Source organism: Chiloscyllium plagiosum, chromosome 1, assembly GCF_004010195.1.
Source record: "Chiloscyllium plagiosum isolate BGI_BamShark_2017 chromosome 1, ASM401019v2, whole genome shotgun sequence".
Lineage (NCBI taxonomy): Eukaryota > Metazoa > Chordata > Chondrichthyes > Orectolobiformes > Hemiscylliidae > Chiloscyllium > Chiloscyllium plagiosum.
The window spans coordinates 66761749-66782807 of record NC_057710.1 but is presented as its reverse complement, the minus strand read 5'-3'; the positions used below and the strand labels follow the sequence as shown (position 1 = coordinate 66782807).

The window sequence follows — 21059 nt, the reverse complement described above, 5'->3', positions numbered from 1 at the left end:
ATTACTGGTGTTGGAGATGTTAAGGAATAGTATTGACCAGCTTCTCCTGTGACACCATATAAACATTGACATTTAACAACTACTGACTTTAAAGCTGGTGTCCTGGGTCATTTATTTTACTCTTAGATGCCACAATGTCATGCGAAGTACGAGCAGGAGTTGTCTATTTTCCTGCTCTCCTATTCCATATTATCATGACCAATGTGATGGTGGCCTTAACTTCACTTTCCACCTCATCCGTCAATAAGCCTTGACTGTCTCAAAGATCAAAAATCCAACAATGCAATATTCAGTGCTGGAAGTACAGTTGCAAAGTAGAAAATAATAAAATTACAAATTTAAAGTTTCAGCTTGTTTGCTATTTTCTGAGTGGAAGTGGATTCCAGCATGCTGTTCACCTTGTATATTTCTATTTCACAATGTTCAAATGTGCTAAGAAGCAAATTAATTCAAATCCTATGTCTCCATTAGTGTTCAGTGTGGCAGCCGAAATGTGCAACTTTGTTGAAGCAATTTTATCGTTTTTCATCCTTTACTGCAGCATTATTAAATGTGAAGTACAACCACCATTAAAGGTCAGTGAGGTTCAGTAGTCAGTTTCTGTGCTGTATATGTATGTTATTTTATGTAATGTCAGGACAGATTATGTGCACTACCACCAAAGGAAGGAAGGATTCTGCCAGTCAAGCTGCAATTGTATCAGGACCATGTTACTTTCATGCCCCAAAATGCTTGAAGCACAAATGCCAGTTGGAGAGCAGTTGTGTTGAGTGGCTTATTTTTGTGTTCTAGATTCTTCGCAGTGCTGTGCAACTTTGACCACAATGCTATCATGGAACTTAGACAGAACTTTGCCTCAATCTGTCACCTCAAGATATATCTTTCTTGACAAAGCAGCACCAATTGCAATTAAACCCTGTTACTGCACTCAGGGTTGGGTGCACCAAGGCTGTGTTTGTTTTCCTCGGCATTAGATGAATTAGCAGTGTCCAAGATTTTCTACAACATGTGTTCTCAACTCATGCTCACCTTCCCAGCTATCAGAGAAACATTGCATCTTGAGAAAAAGCAGTCATTAACATGATTTCACAACATCAGACATGCATGGTTGTTTGTGCTGGTACTTATCTTCTGGAACCTACAGAGGGTTCCAAGAAATCAAGATAAGCAAATACTTGCTTTTGAAATGGCTTTGTGAAATACAATTGATAGTAGAAATCAGCCTTAGTTTTATTTTCTTGAGCAAACAATTTATTTTTCTGTTGGTGCCATATAGCACTCAAGTAAAAAGAGTTAGAACCTTATGCTCATGCCCTCTAGTGAAAGTGGTTCTGTAAGATAAAGATAATAATTAAAAGCTTCCTGCATTGAATGACACATATGGCAAGCAATGCACATGCTTATGTCTGTTTACAGGATTGATAACCACACTGTATGGCTGTATTTTACTTGGCTATCACATCCCAGAGAAGAAGCACAGAGGGAAGTAAATATTTAGGGATGTACATCCTATCAAAAAGACAAGCAGGTTGGCAGAGGGGGTGGGGTTGCCTTATTAGTAAGAAATGATATTAAATCAATAGTAAGACACAAAGTAAGGTCAGATGGTGTAGAATCTGTGCGGGTGGAATTGAGGAACCACAAAGGTAAAAAATATCATAGTTGGACTATTGTACAGGCCTCCAAACAGTAGTCAGGAGCTGGGGCGCAAGATACACCAGGAGATAGAAAAGATATGTCAGAAAGCCAAAGTTACAGTGATCATGGAGGAGTTCAATATGCAGGTGGACTGGGAAGATCAAGTTAGTAGAGGATTGCAAGATAAAAAATTGTGGAAAATCTACCAGATGGCTTTTTAGAACAGCTTGTGGTTGAGCCAACGAGGGAACAGGCCATACTGGATTTAGTGTTGTGCAGTGAGGCAGACTTGATAAGGGAGCTGAAGGTGAAGGAACCCTTAGGAGGCGGTGATCATAATATGATTGAATTTACTCTGCAATTTGAGAAGGAGAAGAGAGAATCAGAGGTAACGGTATTACAGCTGAATAAAGGCAACTACAGAGGCATGAAGGAGGAGCTGGGAGAATTGACTGGAAGAGGAATATAGCAGGAAAGACAATGGAACAGCAATGGCTGGAGCTTCTGGGAGTAATTCAGGAGACACAGCAGAGATTTATCCCGAGGAAAAAGAAGCACAGTACATGGAGGATGAGGCAACCATGGCTAACGAGGGAAGTCAGGGATAGAATAAAAGCAAAAGAGAAAACATATAATATGGTGAAGAGCAGTGGGAAACCAGAGAATTGGGAAGCTTACAAAGACCAACAGAGAGCAACAAAATAAAAAGGAGGGAGAAGATTAAATATGGAGGTAAGCTAGCCAGTAATATAAAGGAAGATTGTAAGTTATGTATAGGCCTCCAAACAGTAGTCAGGAGCTGGGGCACAAGATACACCAGGACAGAGAAAAGATGTGTAGGAAAGCCAAAATTACAGTGATCACAGAGGAGTTCAATATGCAGGTGGACTGGGAAAATCAAGTTAGTAATGGATTGCAAGAAAAACAATTATAGACATATAAAGGACAAATGAGAGGCAACATGGAAGTTGGGCCACTGGAAAATGATGCTGGAGAGATAGTGGTGGGGAACAAGGAAATGGCTGAAGAACTGAACCATTACTTCATGTCAGTCTTTATGGTGGATCACGTGTTATATCCTAAAAATTCAACAGAGTGAAGGGGCAGAACTGAGTATGGTGGCCATCACCAAGGAGAAGATGGCCTGAAGGTGGATACGTCACCTGGACCAAATGGACCAAAGTTCTAAGGGAGATAGCTGAAGAGACAATAGAGGTGTTGGTGGTGATCTTTCAGGAATTGCTAGAATCAGAAGGGTCCTATAGGACTGGAAGCTTGCTAACATGACACTCGTGTTTAAAAAAGGAGTAAGGCAAAAGATGGAAAATTGCAGACCAATTAGTTGAACCTCGGTCATGGGTAAGATCCTGGAATCTATTGTGAAGGATGAGATTTCTGAATACTTGGAAGTGTATAGTAAAATAGGGCAAAGTCAGTACAGTTTCATCAAGGGAGGTCACACCTAACAAATCTGCTAGAATTCTTTGAGGAAATAACTAGCAAGTTAGACCAAAGAGAGTCAATGGACTTCAAGAAGGCCTTTGACAAGGTGCCGAACAGGAGACTACTGAGTAAGATAAAGGCGAGGCAAGGTGCTAGCATGGATAAAAAGCCTAGTTGTCTGGCAGAGAGCACAGAGTGGGGATAAAAGGGTCCTTCTCAGGATGGCAGCCAGTGACAAGTGGTAAGGCTCAGTGTTGGAACCAATCTTTTCACTTTATTCATTAACAATCTAGATCAAGGAACTGAGAGTATTCTGGCTAGGTTTGAGGATGAAGCAAAGGTAGGTAGAGGGACAGGTAGCATTGAGGAGGCGTGGAAGCTCCTAACCTGTGGGCAGGTTAGGAGAGTGGGCAAAGAAGTGGCGGATGGAGTACAATATGAGAAAGTGTGAGGTCATGCACTTTGGTAGGAAGAATAGAGGCATGGACTATTTTCTAATGGGGAAAAAGGCAGAAGTCTGAACTACAAAGAGACTTGGGAGTTCTAGTTCTCTCAAGATAAACTTGCAGGTTGAGTCAATAGTTAGGAAGGCAAATGTATCGCTCCTATGTCTTATGGTCTTATGGTCGTAGAAACATACTTCAGCAAAAATACAGCATAATACGATGAGGAGATAACAGCCTAGTGATATTATCACTGGACTGTTAATCCTGAGACCCAAGTAATGTTTTTTTTTAGATTACTGACAGTGTGGAAACAGGCCCTTCAGCCCAACAAGTCCACACTGACCCGCCACCGACCCATACATTTACTCCTTCACCTAACACTATGGGCAATTTAGCATGGCCAATTCACCTAACCTGCACATTTTTGGACTGTGGGAGGAAACCGGAGCACCCGGCGAAAACCCACGCAGACACAGGTAGAATGTGCAAAACCCACACAGTCCATGCCTCTATTCTTCCTACCAAAGTGCATGACCTCACACTTTCTCACATTGTACTCCATCCGCCACTTCTTTGCCCACTCTCCTAACCTGCCCACATCCTTCTGCAGCTTCCACGCCTCCTCAATGCCTGAGGCGGGAATTGAACCCGAGTCTCTGGCGCTGTGAGGCAGCAGTGCTAACCATTGTGCCACCGTGCCGCCCATTTATTTTGAGACAACTTGAATATGAAAGCAGGGATGTACTTTGGAGACACTCTGGTCAAACTACATTTGGAATATTGTGTGCAATTTTGGGCCCCGTATCTCAGGAAGGATGTACTGGCCCTGGAGCATGTTCAGAGGAGGTTCACAAAAATGGTCCCGGGAATGAAAATCTTAACATATGAGGAACATTTGAGGACTCAATGGAGTTTAGAAGGGTGAGGACAGGATCTAATTGAAACATACAAAATACTGAATAGCCTGGAAAGAGTAGATGTTGGGAAGATCCATTGGTAAGAGAGATGAGGACCTGAAGGCACTGCTTTAGACGAAAGGGAAGACCTTTCAGAACAGAGATAAGGAGAAACGTCTTCAGTCAGCGAGTGGTGAATCCATGGAAGTCATTGTCACAGAAGGCAGTGGAGGCCAGGTTATTGAGGATATTTCAGGCTGAGTTAGATAGGTTCTTGAGTATTAAGGTGATCAACAGTTACGTGGAGACAGGGGGAGATTGGGGTTAAGAAAATTATTAGCCATGATTGCATGGCAGAGCAGATTCGATGGGCTGAATGGCCTAATTTCTGTTCCTATGTCTTATGGTTTTATGGTCCTAAGACATGCTGTATAAACATATCACAGCAAGAATACAGCATAATACAACAGGGAGATGACAGCCTAGTGGTATTATCACTGGACTGTTAATCCAGAGACCCAAATAATGTTGATTGAGAGACCCATATATACAAAAGATAGAACAAGTCGGATATTAAAAAAAAATCAACAATCAAGGGAAATCACAATCAAACTGTAGAGTGCTCTGTCCAGACTGCAGCTTGAATACTGCAGCTAATTCTACTCACTGAGCCACAAGTGAGATATTGAAGCCCTGGGGGCAGGGAGAGTAGAGGTAAAATAATGTATTCCTGTGTCAGATTAATGATACATTTCTCTGGAATGTGCAGAAACAGAATTCACAAAATACCTCAGTTAAGACAATCCAGTTGTAACTTGTTGCTCGTTCAGTGAAATTATTAACAACCTTAGTTTAGCAAAAACACTCAGCACATTCTCATGCAAATAAGTTTTTAAAATCTCCCACACACTATTACTGTGGTTAGACAAAACAGTCTATAAATTGTGATTGCCTAGCATTCTGCATTGGTCAACACAATGGTGAGTTGCTACATGCCATGATTGAGTTGGTAACAAAAAAGAAAAATTAAGAGAAAACTAATTACAAAGCTTTTTTAATTGCCCTCTACAGTGGCTAAATTTTTCCTGCCATTCATCTTATTCTTTATCATTTCCACTACTCAGTTAAAAATAAACTTACATCTTCAATCATTTTACACAATTTAAATACTTTCAAATTCACGATTGAAACAGAGCAATCAAATAAACTCACTTTCCTCAACATGGTAGCAGAGAAATCTGGCAATGGATTCTCTACTGCTGTCCAGTGAAGGTTTATGTTCACCAATTGTAATTCCTACAGTTCCAAGGTGACCCTATCATGAAAAGGGTCCTGGCCATTCGCTCATCATTTCAACTGAATGCGGATATCGTCAATATCCTGTTAATCTGACCAAAGGACACTAGAGTTTTAAGGACCAGGTTGGCTAGAAATTATTCAAAAAATGATTTGGTGGTGGAGAAGCAATTCAGAATAGGTAACGAAATACTACAATGTCTATGACAGGTATACATCTTTCTAAGGCATGAACACCCAGAAGGAAAGGTGAATCACTATGTTCAGCAAAAATATTTGAAGATTGCTTTAGATCAAAAAGAATACAAATAAATGGAACATAAATGCAGACTATAAAAACCTGTGTTGATATATGAAAGGAAAAAGATCAGTGTAGAAAAATGTAGATGCATTACAAGGAAGGAAAGGAGAATTTATAGTGAAGAACACAGACATGGTGGAAAACTAAACAGTTATTTTGCTACTAACTGCATGGAAAAAGATACAGAAAATCTCCCAGAAATACGAGGTGACTACTTGGTTTGTGTAATTGAAGAGCCAGAGAAATCTATATTTGTATTGAGTCGGTTAAAAATTAGCTGAAAGAATTAACAGGATTGAAGGTTCATAAAGCTTCTGAGCTAAATGAGCTTCATACCAGAATTGTTAAATGAAGCAGCAATAGATGTATTTATGCTAATTTTTCATAATTCTTTAGACTCGGGGCAGGTTTCTGCTGATGGGAAAGTAGCAAATTTAACCCTACTATTGAAGAAGGCAGATATAGAGAGAATAGAGAACTACAAACTTGTTAGACTGATGAGATAAGAAAATATCATAAAAGATTTGAGGACTGAACACATTGAAAATAATTGACAAAATTGAGACGTCATCATTATTGATGATTTGGATGAGAACATACAAGGCAAGATTACTAAGTTTGCAGATGACACTAAAATAGGAGATCAAAGTTTGTGAGAAGATTTGTAGCTCGGGTGCTCGTTTTTGTGGTTCTGTTCTCCGAGCTGGGAATTTGTGTTGCACTATAAATGCCGGAGGAAACGTCACAGAAGCGCTTCACAGGAGACTCCCAAGCACTGAGGATGTCACCTAGACGGGACGAAACGTCTGCAACACAAATTCCCAGCTTGGCGAACAGAACCACAACAAAATAGGAGATAGCGTGGATAGGGAGGAAGGTTATCAGAAATTGCAGCAGGACAATGAACTGCCAGAGGAGGTGGTGGAGGCTGGTACAATTGCAACACTGAAAAGGCATCTGGATGGGTATATGAATAGGAAGGGTTTAGAGAGAGATGGGCCAAGTGCTGGCAAATGGGACTAGGTTAGGTTAGGATATCTGGTCAGCATGGACAAGTTGGACCAAAGGGTCTGGTTCCATGCTGTACATCTCTATGACTCTCTGATTTTGATCAATGGGGGAAGTGGGCCGAGAAATGGTAAATGGAGCTTAATATAGACAAGTGTGAGGTCTTTCCATTTTGGAAAGTCAAATCAAGGTTGGAGTTTCATGGTGAATGTTAGGACCTTAAGGAATGTAGTGTAACAGAGGAACCTTGGAGTTCAGATGCATGGTTCTCTGAAAGTGTCATCACAGGTAGACAGGGCAGTGAAGAAGTTTTTGTCACACTGGCCTTCATCAGTCTGGGCATTGAGTATAGAATTTGGGAAGTTACATTGCAGTTGTACAGGACGTTAATGAGAGCACACTTGGAATATTGTGTTCAGTTTTGATCACCTTGTAATAAGAAGGATGCTATTAAAATGGAAAGAGTGTAGAAGAAATTTACAAGGATGTTGCCAGGACTCAACTGTCTGAGCAAGAGGGAAACATTGGACAAGCTAGGATGTTTTTCGTTAGAACATAGGAGACTGAGGTGTGGGGGTGGGGGAATCTTATAGAAGTGTACAAGATCAAAAGAGGCATGCTAGGGTGAATGCACTCAGTCTTTTTCCCAGGGGTGGGGATTCGAGGACTAGAGAGCATCAGTTTAAGGTTAGAGGGGAAAGACTAAAAGGGGACCTGAGGGTCAACTTTTTTACACAGAGGGTGGTACACATATGGAATGAACTGCCAACACTTTGGTTGGCATGGACCAGTTTGGGCCAAAGGGCCTGTCTCCATGCTGTAGGACTCTATGAATCTATGATTCTATAACATGGTTTTATGAAGGTGAAATCACATATTATAAATATGGTAATTTTTTTGTGGATTCAACTTGTGCTGTGGACAAACGAATACCTGTGGATGTGATGTACAAAATAACCTCAGTTATCTGAACATCAATTTATCCAAATTTCGGATTATCTGAGCAAGATCTCAAAGTCCCGTAAAAACATTACATCAAAGAGAGTCCCCACTATCAAAGCTATCGACAGTTTTCATGGAGTGGAATGAAGCAGCCAATAAGAGCAGTGACAGATATATAATAATACTAATAATAATCACCTCCGTTGCTGTTGTGAGCAGATGTTGGTGGGTAACAGTTGCTGCCGCTGCCGCCCGCTTACGCACGCACTCTCCCTTTCGCACTCCGTCCGTGAGCCCTCCAACTGCCTGATGGCAGGAAGCTGGCCGTCAGTGTCATCACACTGGTTGCACAGTGTGGTTGTGCAATATTCTCTGATCAACTTTTGATCCTCGCAAGATTTAAGGAGGCCTTGTGCGTGAATTCTGCCTGGTGCCTGCTTTTTGTTTTGTTTTCTGACATTAATTATCCTGATCTGTGTGTAGGGTGGACCTCTTCTCAACCTTTCTCTGTCCTCTATTTCTACCTTTGCAGCACAATCAGTTATTCGAACAATCAGTTATCCAAACAAAATACACCCCACCCATCTCGTTCGGATAATCGAGATTGTTCTCTATTTAGATTTTCAGAAGACTCTTCATAAAGACCCATACAGGAGGTTAGTAAATAAAGTTAAAGCAGAAGGAATTGGGGGAATGTAAGAGTATGAATTAAGAATGGGTTGATAGAGAGAAAACAGACATTAGTCATTCTCATGATGGAAAAGTGGTACCATAAGATTCAATGCTGAGTGCAATTCACAATTTATATAAATGATTTGGAGGTAGGGACCAATTATAACATTTCCAACAGCACAGGCCCAATCTTCTCAATCTCTCCTCCTAAGGCAATCTCTCCATACCTGATATCAGCTGAATGTACCAGGTTCTCCTCCATTGATACTTCCTGTTTTGAAATGAAGTAGATGTTAGTTCTGTAGTAGAACTGGCAGCTTTGTTATGAAAGCTGTTTGGTTATGAATAGTTGGCTGAGTTTTAAAATATTCTGAAGAACTATTGAAAACTGGACCAGTTTTTATGAATAGAATAACTCTTTGGTGTGGTTTCATATTTGTTCACAAATCTAATAGTCGGTTAAAGGATTGGAACTTCTCTTCCCTTTTGGATGTTGTAATGCTATATTGTTATGACATAGTGGTGAACACCTCTGTTAATTAAATAAAACACCCAGAAAAGTTCATCTCACCTCATAATCTGTTAAAATATGAGTGACAGAGAACTCCCAAATTCCACTATTTAAAGAAAATAATATCAATTTATCCTTTAACTCTGAAAGTGAACATTAAACAACAACTATTCACAATTCTAAATCCCCCTTTCTCTTAACTGCTTATTACCTGCCTCCAACTCTGTAACAATATACTGTTCCAATAAAACACATAATAAAATTACACCAATTTAATTTCAAAACCATACAGGGGCTGTTGTCTTCGGTGTCTGTCTTCTTCTGGCTGAAGATCTCCCTGGGTCATCTTCTTCCTTTTTACTCTGAAGATGTTTCATATGGAAAAGTAACTTTGATAGAGAGTATTTCAATGCCTTGGGTCTCTGTCTTGATCTCAGCTGCTGTCTTATTTTCAAAGTGCCTGCCTTTTTTTATATCCCCAATATCGGATTGTCTCATTGGTTTGATGTTGGCAAAACAATAAATTCAAACTCGATTGGGTTTTACTGTCCTGAAGCATAATTTAAACAGATTGGTTAAATTTGTATTGTTGTCAAAACAGCAACCAACTCCGGTATCTATTTCACAGCCAAATGTTACATATTTTAAATTTTCCAGTACACTCTGAGACTGCTCTTGTAAGAGCAGAACAATATTCACTGTCTCTTAAAGGTACAGTAGCCTTCAACTTCATAACAATATGAATAATAATGAATTTGAGTCCAAGGTTTCCATCAACCTTAGGTTGTCTGATGCTTCCCTAATTATGTTAAAATACTTTCAATTTCCATTGCATGGGTACTCAGAACTATGCATATTACATTCAGGATAAGTGGCTATTGTAGATCCATGGGTTCATAGAAAAATATGGGAAGGTAAAGGTGGCATGGGAAATGTGAGATAGCATGGGGTATGGGTGGGATGTGAGGCATGATGTTTGAGAGCCCTTTAAATGATGTTGGGGAACTGAAGCTGGCATTGTAATTGGCTTGCTTCCACTCCCACACCAATTACAGATCTTAAAATGCAATGCAAACCCGTCATCTGTCTGAAAAACCAAAAATCTCTTCTGATTGGATATCCATTTTGCAAGTTGTAAAAATGCATAGGGTTGGATTTTCCCAGAACAAGAGGAAAATTCAGCCTATGGCTACGTCTGTATAACATAGAAGAATACAGCGCAGTACAGGCCCTTTGGCCCTCGATGTTGCGCCGATCCAAGCCCACCTAACCTATACTAACCCACTATCCTCCATATACCTATCCAATGCCCGCTTAAATGCCCATAAAGAGGGAGAGTCCACCACTGCTACTGGCAGGGCATTCCATGAACTTACGACTCGCTGAGTGAAGAACCTACCCCTAACTTCAGTCCTATATCTACCCCCCCCTTAATTTAAAGCTATGCCCTCTTGTAATACCCGACTCCATACGCGGGAAAAGGTTCACACTGTCAACCCTATCTAAACCCCCTAATCATCTTGTACACCTCAATCAAGTCACCCCTAAACCTTCTTTTCTCTAATGAAAACAGCCCCAAGTGTCTCAGTCTTTCCTCATACGATCTTCCTTCCATACCAGGCAACATCCTGGTAAACCTCCTCTGCACCCGTTCCAGTGCCTCCACATCCTTCCTATAGAATGGCGACCAAAACTGCACACAATATTCCAGATGCGGCCGCACCAAAGTCTTATACAACTGCATCATTATTTACCAACTCTTGTACTCAATACCCCGTTCAATGAAGGAAAACTTCATATGCTTCCTCACTGTCAACAACTCCTCCGACTTTCGTATCATCCGCAAACTTGCTTACCCAACCTTCTAACCCCTCTTCCAGGTCATTTATAAAAATGACAAACAGCAATGGTCCCAAAACAGATCCTTGCTGAACACCGCTAGTGACGGCACTCCATGAAGAGACTTTGCCATCAACTACTACCCTCTGTCTTCTTCCATCCAGCCAATTCCTAATCCAAACCTCCAACTCACCCTCAATGCCATATCTCCGCATTTTCTGCATCCCTATTAATAATTGAATACAGACAGTTCTGATATAATGCAATGTTTCCGTTCTTCTGCAATCTCGCATTATGAGAAAATCATGTAATATATCCACCTCATTTAAAGTAATGAGGCCAGAATCACATTATAGTCAATGCAAATAAGGAAAGTTCATATTCCACAAATAACGGTCTAAATTCTTGAATTGCGTTAAAGCCGATTCACATTGAAGAAGCGTACCTTATAGCAGAACTGACTGTATGACTTCCTTCTTGGGATTACACATATTGTAGTAATGTTGTGCCAAGGTGATCTCTTATATTGCTTTGTTTATCTTCAATGGAATCTTTTGGAGAGTCAGGAATTAAAAGCAATTGTGTATTTCCAAACCAACTTGAATATTCATTCACGCCCAACTATGAAAAAGAAGATAGCAAGCAATACATTATTAAAAAGATTAAATATCAAATATATTTATTCCTTATTATCTGAAGAGTTTGTGTCATGTCTGTTGGGCTTGGAAAATTGAAATCTACTCAATCGAGCTGGAATGCTTATGTAGTAAAATTTAAAATTTGCTTGATACAAACTAATCTACAATAGTAGCCAAAAAGAGAACAGTTTTGCTTATCTTCTGTGGGTCTGCAATAAATATATTGATTAAGTTTCTAATTGCTCCTGTTGATCAAAAGTTAGAATGTAACAGGAAACAATCCCAAGTCATCAAAGAACGACTGAAGCCATTTGCAATTGTGGAACTGTTGAGTTCAATCAGGAGAATAAAACAATCACAATGTTTCTTGGTTCATGCTATAACTGGGGAATCTACAAAAATATGCAACTTTTGTGGGTTTCTTGAGATTGTGATGTTTTGAACAAAATGTTAGCACAGAGAAAAAGCTGGTAGATGGTAGACTCGTCACAAATTAGAAATTACAGATATCAGTATTGTCACTAGGTGTGGATTAAACAATCATATTGGATGTGTGATCATACTCATTATTGAAGTTAATATTAAAGGCGGGTCTCATAGCTGCATTACATAAGATCTTTTAACAAAATGTTGCTCTTCAAGTATATGCTTCTGGATTGGAGGTAACATTCTATTGGGGTCAATAAGAGAAAGAGAGAGGAAAAGGCGGCTGCATTATGAGACAAAGAAATAAATGAAAATCAGCAGAATTGACTCACATGATCTATGAACACATAATTGAAATAATCAATCACGGTTTATAGAGTAAGCTAATTAAAAATACAGATAAGAGCAAGACAATAACAAAGTGACTGAAGTATTAAACTGCATTTATTTCAATGCAAGATGTCTTACAGGTAAGGCTGATGAAGCAAGGCATGATTGAGAACATGTGATTAGGGAGTCAAAACTCTTACTGAAAATTGGCTGAGGGATGGACAGGACTGGCAGCTCAATGTTCCAGGTCTCAGATGTTATAGGAAGGATAGAAAGGAAAGCAAGGGAAGAGGGGGAGTGGGTTGTTGATTAAGAAAAACATTACTGCTCTATCTACAGAAGATATTTCTGAGAAATTATCGAGTGAATGTATATAGGTTGAAATTAGAAATAAAAAAGGAATGATGACTTTGATGGATTTGTGTTATAGGTCCCCCAATAGTCAGAGGGAAATTGAGGAACAAACATATAGAGAGATCGCAAATATATGTAAGAATAATAAGGTTGTGACAATAGAGGATTTTAATTTTCCAAACATTGACTGGGACCCCCAAAGGCTTGGATGGTGAAGAATTTGTGTTCAAGAAGGTTTTATGTATCTATATGTATATGTTACTACCAGAGAAGGAGCAAAATGTGACCTTCTCTTGGGTAATAAGGCAAAGCAAGTGACTGAGGTGATAGTAGGGGAACACTTTGGGTCTAGCGATCATAATTCTATTAGTTTTAAAATGTTCATGGAAAAAGATATGCCTTCCATAAAAGTTAAAATTTTTAATTGGAGTAAGGTAAATGTTAACGTTATGCGTCAAGAACTTTCAAAATTTGATTCGAGTAGACTGTTCATAAGTAAAAGGATGTCTGACAAGTCGGAGGCTTTTAAAAGTGTGATAACGAGAATTCAGAGCCATTTTGTTCCTGTTGGAGTAAAAGGTAAGGTTAGTAGTGTTAGGGATCAATGGACGAATAAAGATATTAAGATTCTATATTTTTGGATTAGTGGTGCTGGAAGAGCACAGTTGTTCAGGCAGCATCCGAGGAGCAGCAAAATCGACATTTCGGGCAAAAGCCATTCATCAGGAATAAAGGCAGAGAGCCTGAAGTGTGGAGAGATAAGCTAGAAGAGGGTGGGGGTGGGGAGAAAGAGCTTCAGGGCAGAGGAAATGACCTGGGAGTTGCAGTGGGAGAGGGACTCCCTGAGATTCTTGTAGAGAGAGGAGGAAAACTTCTTCAAGGCAGGCATCCTTGTGAGAGGATTCGCAGTAGGGTTATATATTGAGATTCTAGTCAAGAATAAAAAAGAATCATATATTAGATCCAGACAACTGGGTTCAAATGAATCTCTTGATCAGTATAAGAAATGCAGGGCATTCTTAAGAGATAAATCAGAAAGGCAAAGAGGGGATATGAGGTAGACTTGACAAATAAGATTAAGGAGAACAAGAAGAGAGAGAGAGTAGGGCATCTTAAAGATCCAAGGTCTTTGAGTTGAACCTCAGGAGATGGGAGAGATATTAAATTAATATTTTGCATCAAATTTTACTGTGGCAAAACAAATGGAAGATAGAGAACACAGGAAAATAAATATTGATGTTTTGAAAACAGTTTACGTTATGGAAGAGGGTACGATGGAGGTCTTAGAAGCTATAAAGGTGGATAAATCTCTGGGACCTGATCTAGTTTAGTAATCCAGTTTGGGACTGTGGTCAGCATTGACTGGTTGGAGAAGAGTCTGTATCTTGCTGTTTGACTCTGATTCTAAGACAATAAACAAACTACGTGCTGAAGGTCACTGACTGGGTTTGGAGGCATCTGTGGGAGGGTGGAGAGAGAGAAAGAGAGAGAGAGAGAGACAGTTAATGTTTCCAGTCTAATGTGACTGTTTTTCAAAAGTGCATTCTCTGAATAATAGATAGCCAGGTCTATTGGTACCTTTTGTCGTAAATTTTTAACAGAACAGCTCTGAGAATACTCTGAAAATTAAAGCAGTTGGACTAAAATCAAAGAATGACGTTAATAGAGTTAATGGTTTCAGAGGTGCTGGAAAAGCACAGCAGGTCAGGCAGCATCCGATACTGGCTGACCTGCTGTGTTTTTCCAGCATCACTCTAATCTTGACTCTGATCTCCAACAGCTGCAGTCCTCACTTTCACCTATACGGTTTCAGGAAACAGTGTAGTGCAAGAGAAGATATAATATTGAATTTTTCCTTGGGTACAGTGTGATTTAATGAAGAGTGTAGAAGATGTCAGTAGCACTATCAGGTTTTCATGAGAAGGACTCAGCAAGCCAGTGATATCAAAGCAATATTTATCCAGATGTGCCACAAACTGTTCCGAGTAAAACTGAAATCACTTTGGTTGAGGTCATACCAGTCTCAATGAAAAATGGCTGTGGTTGTTGCTGACACATTGGCATGAATTTCTAAGAACATATGGGATTCACAGTAGGAGATGCTTCCACCAATCCCCATGGTCCTTTATAGCCCATATGACAGCTTATCAATGCATGCCCCTTAGCTACCACTCTTTGCTCTTATATCTACTATTCTCACCCAATATTCATCACGCGTAGATCTCAGGACACAGGCTGAGTGTCTATTGATAAATTCACTATTTCAAATAAAAAAACTCATTGAAAAACATTCACACGATTTATCTGAATTTAATCTCTTACAAAGCAAACACTAGAATCTATAACCCCACTGTAGTGTTTAAACCATTTGGGATATATCAATCAAACTGTGTAATTCGAGGCATCAAACTATGATAATCAAAGGTTCTAAAATCAATCGTACAGCACTCATCCAAATCTCCAGATTTATATCAATAAAGTAGGGAAACAGCAAACATTTATCTTTTAACAACCCTACAGTATTTTTTCACATATTTAGTGGAGAACAGAATCAAGTGGCTCGACAGCTTGACAGTTCCTTTTGATATTTTCAATCAGTTTAAACATTTTGGACAAATGTTGATGTTTACCTTTAACCATCCAAACTGGAGCCCACTTATTGTAGACGGCATCTAACTTTGCAGAAAGGAAAGGATACCATAGCTCTTCCAACAGACTCCAGCCACTATTGACATTCTCTTACTGGATCAAAAGTGCTGTAGACATGCAACTAGTGAAAACTGGATGAGCCTGAGGCTGTTTCTTTTTAACTTGTGTAGCTATGTGTGTGAACTGTGCGAATTGGAACCTCACTATTTCCCACTTTGTGAAAATGGTAGGGGGGGAAGGTGCTTGGAGATGGAATTTGATGATTCAAGCATCCAGAAACATTTTTGCAACAAATAGAGAGGCTCTCTATTTTTGCTAAAATTCAGGCTAATTGCTGCAGTGTTTCTCAGGATTGTGTCTTAGGCCCAACCATCTTAAGTTGTGCTAACAATGACCTCTCCTTAATCTTAAGATCAGAACTGAACAGTTTTCCAATGTCTGCATTGTGTCAATCTCCAGTGGTAAGGTACCATTCGAGGCACAATGTTATAAGGTGATGGCCTTTTATTATGAAAAATAAACTAACCACCTCCCACTGATGTCTAATTGCATTAATATCTTCCAGAGGGCCTGAAACGCCTTCAGAATTCCTATACGTATGGCATTTCTATAAGAGGAAGTCTGAGACTGAATATTCTTCACCAAGTGACATCAGTTTACATCAGCTCATGTGTAGCTGGAATCTGAGAACAGGAGTTCTGTAACAATTGATTTTGTATTTGTGATGGTGAGGCAGCGAGATAGTGGCAATGTCACTAGGCTGTTCATCTAGAACATGAGATATAAGCTCAAATCCCCTCTTGATGGTGAAATTTGAAGTCAACAAAAATTCTGTGGAAAATGATATCTATGTAACCACTAACATATGTTGTAAAGGCTCATGTGGTTCAGTGATGTCCTTTAGGGAAGGTAATCTGCCATTCTTACCTGGTCTGGCCTATATGTGACTCCAGACCCACAATGTGGTTTACTCTTAATTACTGACTATTAGGGATAGTCTAGTCAGTAATGATAACATCATTTGAAAGAATGAGAAAAAGCTAATAAATGTTTATCAGTTTAAAACAGTGCGATTTCCAGCTCTTTTAGTTTGAAGTCTTGCATACCCCATAATTCAGACCTTATCTGGAACAAAGCAGTTTGGTAGATTAATATGCTATCCACCTCCTTAAACCTCACTCCATCTTTGTTAATGTACTGCAGGGCCATTCCTTTACTATTACTCAATCATAATACATTCCTCAATTTCACAATTCTGTCTTTGCATTGAAAAACTTTACGAACCTCTGCTCATACTATTAATATTAATATTAATATTAATCTAGACCAACTAACAGAATCATGGAATTAAAGGGGATAGAAAGAGATATCTTAATCTAGCATTCTTGTGTCTGTTTGTTGGCACAATAGCCCAACTGGATCCATTATCCTGCTTTCTCCATGTAATTAGTTCTCCTTCAATGCACATACATACACACACAGACTCCCTCTCTCTCTCTCTCCCTCTCAATCTCTCTCTCTCTCTCCCCCTTACACACTCAAAAGCCTATGGAGTGAATTTGCATTGCAGATTTGTATTTGGAGATACAGTTTATTTTGTTCAAAAAGCACACAATCTGTAGGCAGTCAGTTTTTGTGACATTTTATAATTCCTACTTTAGAAATAGAACCGGTCTGACTCAAGGTTGGAATACAGACAGACTCTAACCTTAATGCATTGTCGAGCTGAGATGTCACCTTTTCTTTAAACTGATAAAATCTTAAAATGTCTCAGGAATGTGACTTGAAAGAAGTTCTAGGATTTAAAAATTAATCAATTGAAACCTACATCCTCATTCTAAGTGATTAAAGACTTAACAACAATCTAGGTTTGTTCAACACATTGCATCAGTTGGATGACATTTTGATCCTTTATGATAAATTCTGTGACTATGATTCTGCCCCACTAGCTACCTTTTTTTTCAAATAAACCTGTTGGCCTATAACCTGGTGTTGTTCAATTTTTAACTTCAAACATTATCTAATTCTCTTCTGGAAGTTATTCTCAGGCAGGGTTGACCAGGCTCTCACTGACAGCTTTTCAGTTAAGAGGCCTTGTAAAATTATCATATTTGCCTTTCTGCCACTCCCTGCCTGCCCCCACCTGTTGTTAAGATTAGGAAGGGAGTAGTCAGGTGAGAACTGAGTCCACCCAGCTGCCGTTGTCATAACTGACCCTCTCAAGTGGTTGTAATAGGAGGGAAGGAGGGTCTGAAATGCTGACAAGTCCCTTAAGAAACAACCACTATGTTGATGTTTTATAGGCCTGGTTATAAAACAGTTTAAGATCTTGAAAGGATAAGATCTACTGTCCAGGTCTTCCCCATAGTCTCAGTCACAATATCTTTCACATCAGTGAAACTGGTACAGATAGTCCCAGAGTTGGGAATAAGGTTCCATTATTGATTCTGTTCACAAATTGATTTGTAGGCAAGTCAGAACACAATGAAAGACTGTATAAATAGCTGTTCATAAGTACAGAGATGGTTTGTATGTTATATATTTAAAATTACATCCCTATATGGGATTGCATTTATAATATGAGCATCCATAAATCAGACATTTGCAAATCATGGTCCCCTGTACTTAGTTGCTAAAATATAATAAGTCACAACATATTTAAGACACGGACCTCCTTTCATTAACTAGCAAGAGGTTTTCCTCTACAAGACCAGAGTAATCGGGGACAATAGTATCATTACCATAAAATAGGAGGGTAGGAGATTAGTAAGCAATGGCACAGACAGCCTCATATAACATGGTAGTCAGTGATAAAGATTGATTAGCTTAGATTCCCTACAGTGTGGAAACAGGCCCTTCAGCCCAACCAGTCCACACCGACCCTCCAAAGAGTAACCCACCCAGACCCATTTCCCTCTGATTAATGCACCTAACACATTGGGCAATTTAGCATGGCCAATTCACCTGACCTGCACATCTTTGGACTGTGGGAGGAAACCAGAGCACCCGGAGGAAACCTACGCAGACACGGGGAGAATGCGCAAACTTGACACAGACAATCACCCAAGGCTGGAATCGAGCCTGGGACCCTGGTGCTGTGAGGCTGCAGTGCTAGCCACTGAGCCACCCTGCCACCCAGTGACAGATTGCAGAATTCCTACAGTGTGGAAAGAGGCGATTTGGTCCATAGTCTGCTCCGACCCTCCAAGTATCCCACTGAGACTTGGCTCCCAATCCTATACCCATAATCCTGAATTTACCTTTGCTAATCTGCCTGACTCACCCATCTTTGCACATTCTGTCAGTGTGTGCATATTTGCTCTGGTTTCCTCCCACACACCAACGCCCAAGGCTGGAATTGAACACAGATCTCTGCTGCTGTGAGGCAGTAGATCTAACAAATGAGCCTACAAAAGCAACGACCAACCCTAACACAGCACTGCAAACATCACACACTTGCCAACCTCAGCACTGCACTTGGTTAGTGTGGGGATTGAACCCACAATCGTGGGCATTATTAGCAGTACACTTTAACCATCTGAGCTATCCAACCAAACATCAGATCTGCTTATTGCCCTCCGTCTTTGTTTTCTTCCACAATCTGTAGCTTAAAGCCCATTAGGTTCTGCTAGTACACTCAATCATAGAATCTCTATAGTGTGGAAACAGGCCCTTTGGCCCAACTAGTATACGCCAACCCTCCACAGAGTATCCCACCCAAACCTATTCCCCTACCCCTGACTAATGCACCTAACGTACACATCCTTGAACACTGTGGGAAATTTAGCATGGCCAATTCACTCCCCTGCGCATCTTTGGATTGTGGGAGAAAACCCAGCAGACACAAGGAGAATGTGCAAACTCCACACAGACAGTCACCCGAGGCTGGAATTGAACCTGGGTCCCTGGTGCTGTGAGGCAGCAGCCCTAACCACTGAGCCACCATGCCACCCATACAGCAATAATGATACAGCAATGGCTAACACATAAGGGTAACAGCCAACCCAGCCTCAATTTTTAGACTGGAGAGAGAAGGTCAGGAAGATCACCCTGCTTGGGATTCAGGTGAGCAGAAAGCTGGTGTTTCTCCCTCACTGGCCCCTTACTATATCATGCCCCGCCCACCCACCGGGTCTTTCTCAGTTTCGAGTCAACACCACCCCACACCCGGCTTCAGTGGACTTTATGCAAAGCAATGCTGAAATTTCCTGCTTTCTATTTATATGTTTGGGTTTCTTTGGGTTGGTGATGTTAGCTCCTGTGGTGAAGTCACTTCCTGTTCCTTTTCTCAGGAGGTGGTAGATGGGGTCTAACTCAATGTATTTTTTGATAGAGATTGGTGATACATGAACGTCAACTAGCCACAAAAAGATATGACCTTCTCTCACTAGTATCCTCACATACGGATGAGGAAGGACACCACTTCGACTGGGACAACACATCCATCCTCGGACAAGTCAAACAAAGACATGCACGAGAATTCCTAGAAGCATGGCATTCCAACCGGAACTCTATCAACAAACACATTGAGTTAGACCCCATCTATCACCCCCTGAGAAAAGAAACAGGAAGTGACTTCACCACAGGAAATAACATCACAAACCCAAAGAAACCCAAAAATATCAATAGAAAGCAGGAAGTTTCAGCATTGCTTTGCATAAAGTCTCCTGGAGATGTTTCCTAGTAAGGTAATGAAACGTCTGGAAATGAACCTTTCAGCTCAGCGAGCAAACCTATGTCCAAGAATTTCTGTTTATGTTTCAGATTTCCAGAATCTGGAGTTCTTTGCATTTTTTAGCATTCTAACCTGGTCTGACCTATGATTGACTCCAGACCCACTGCAATTCAGAGCAGCACGGTGGCTCAGTGATTAGCAGTGCTGCCTTAAAGCACCAGGGACCCAGATTCGATTACTGTCTGTGTAGTGTTCGCACATTCTCCCTGTATCTGTGTGGGTTTCCTCCGGGTGCTTTGGTTTCCTCTAATCCAAAGACATGCAGGTTAGGTGAATTGGCCATACTAAACTGCCATAGTGTTCAGGGATGTGTAGATTAGTTGCATTAGTCAGGGGTAAATGTAGAGTAATAGGGTAGGAGTATGGGTCTGGGTGGATTACTCTTTGGAGAGTCAGTGTGGACTTGTTGGGCTGAAAGGCCTGTTTCCATACTGTAGGGATTCTTGATCATTCTGCTTTAATTCCCCATATCACTTCTGCTTCTTTTGACAATTACACTTAAAATTATAATTATCTTTAACTAAGATAGTTCATAATTGTTTAATGCAAAGCCAGGATGAATTACTTCACACATTTACTTGCAATCAAACCAATGTTTCCTCAGTACTGTGAATCCTTACAGCTACCAAATGTTCATGAGCAGACTGTTCACATCATTAAGTTGCCATGCAATCCTTTTTAAAGGGACCAGGCATTTAGACAAATTGCCTGCATACTTCAATAAGATGAATTATGGCTGACACCAGATCTGGCAATTGTTTATTGTTCTATTGATTCTTTATTTTAAAAAAAATGTTTAAATTATACTTTACTAACACATTGTTCAGATTGGCATGGAGTCGTAGTGGTTTATAACATAGATGCATTTAAGGGAAAGTGAGGTGAGTATATAATGGAGAATGGAATAAAAGGAGTAGGTGGGAGATACTCATGGA

The 21059-nt window shown here is 40.1% G+C and overlaps 1 protein-coding gene across 2 annotated transcripts in view; it reads left to right on the top strand.

Moving 5' to 3' along the window:
- The first annotated feature begins 475 nt into the window (after positions 1-475).
- Positions 476-21059, top strand: part of LOC122549091 (integrin alpha-1-like) — an 89464-nt gene continuing 68880 nt past the window's right edge. The window contains exon 1 of one of the 2 annotated variants that reach the window (XM_043688333.1): positions 476-575. The gene's annotated coding sequence lies outside the window, so the exon portion shown is untranslated. Of the gene's footprint in view, positions 576-20036; positions 20078-21059 lie in introns of those variants that run through there. The other variant, XM_043688323.1, reaches the window with a different exon arrangement.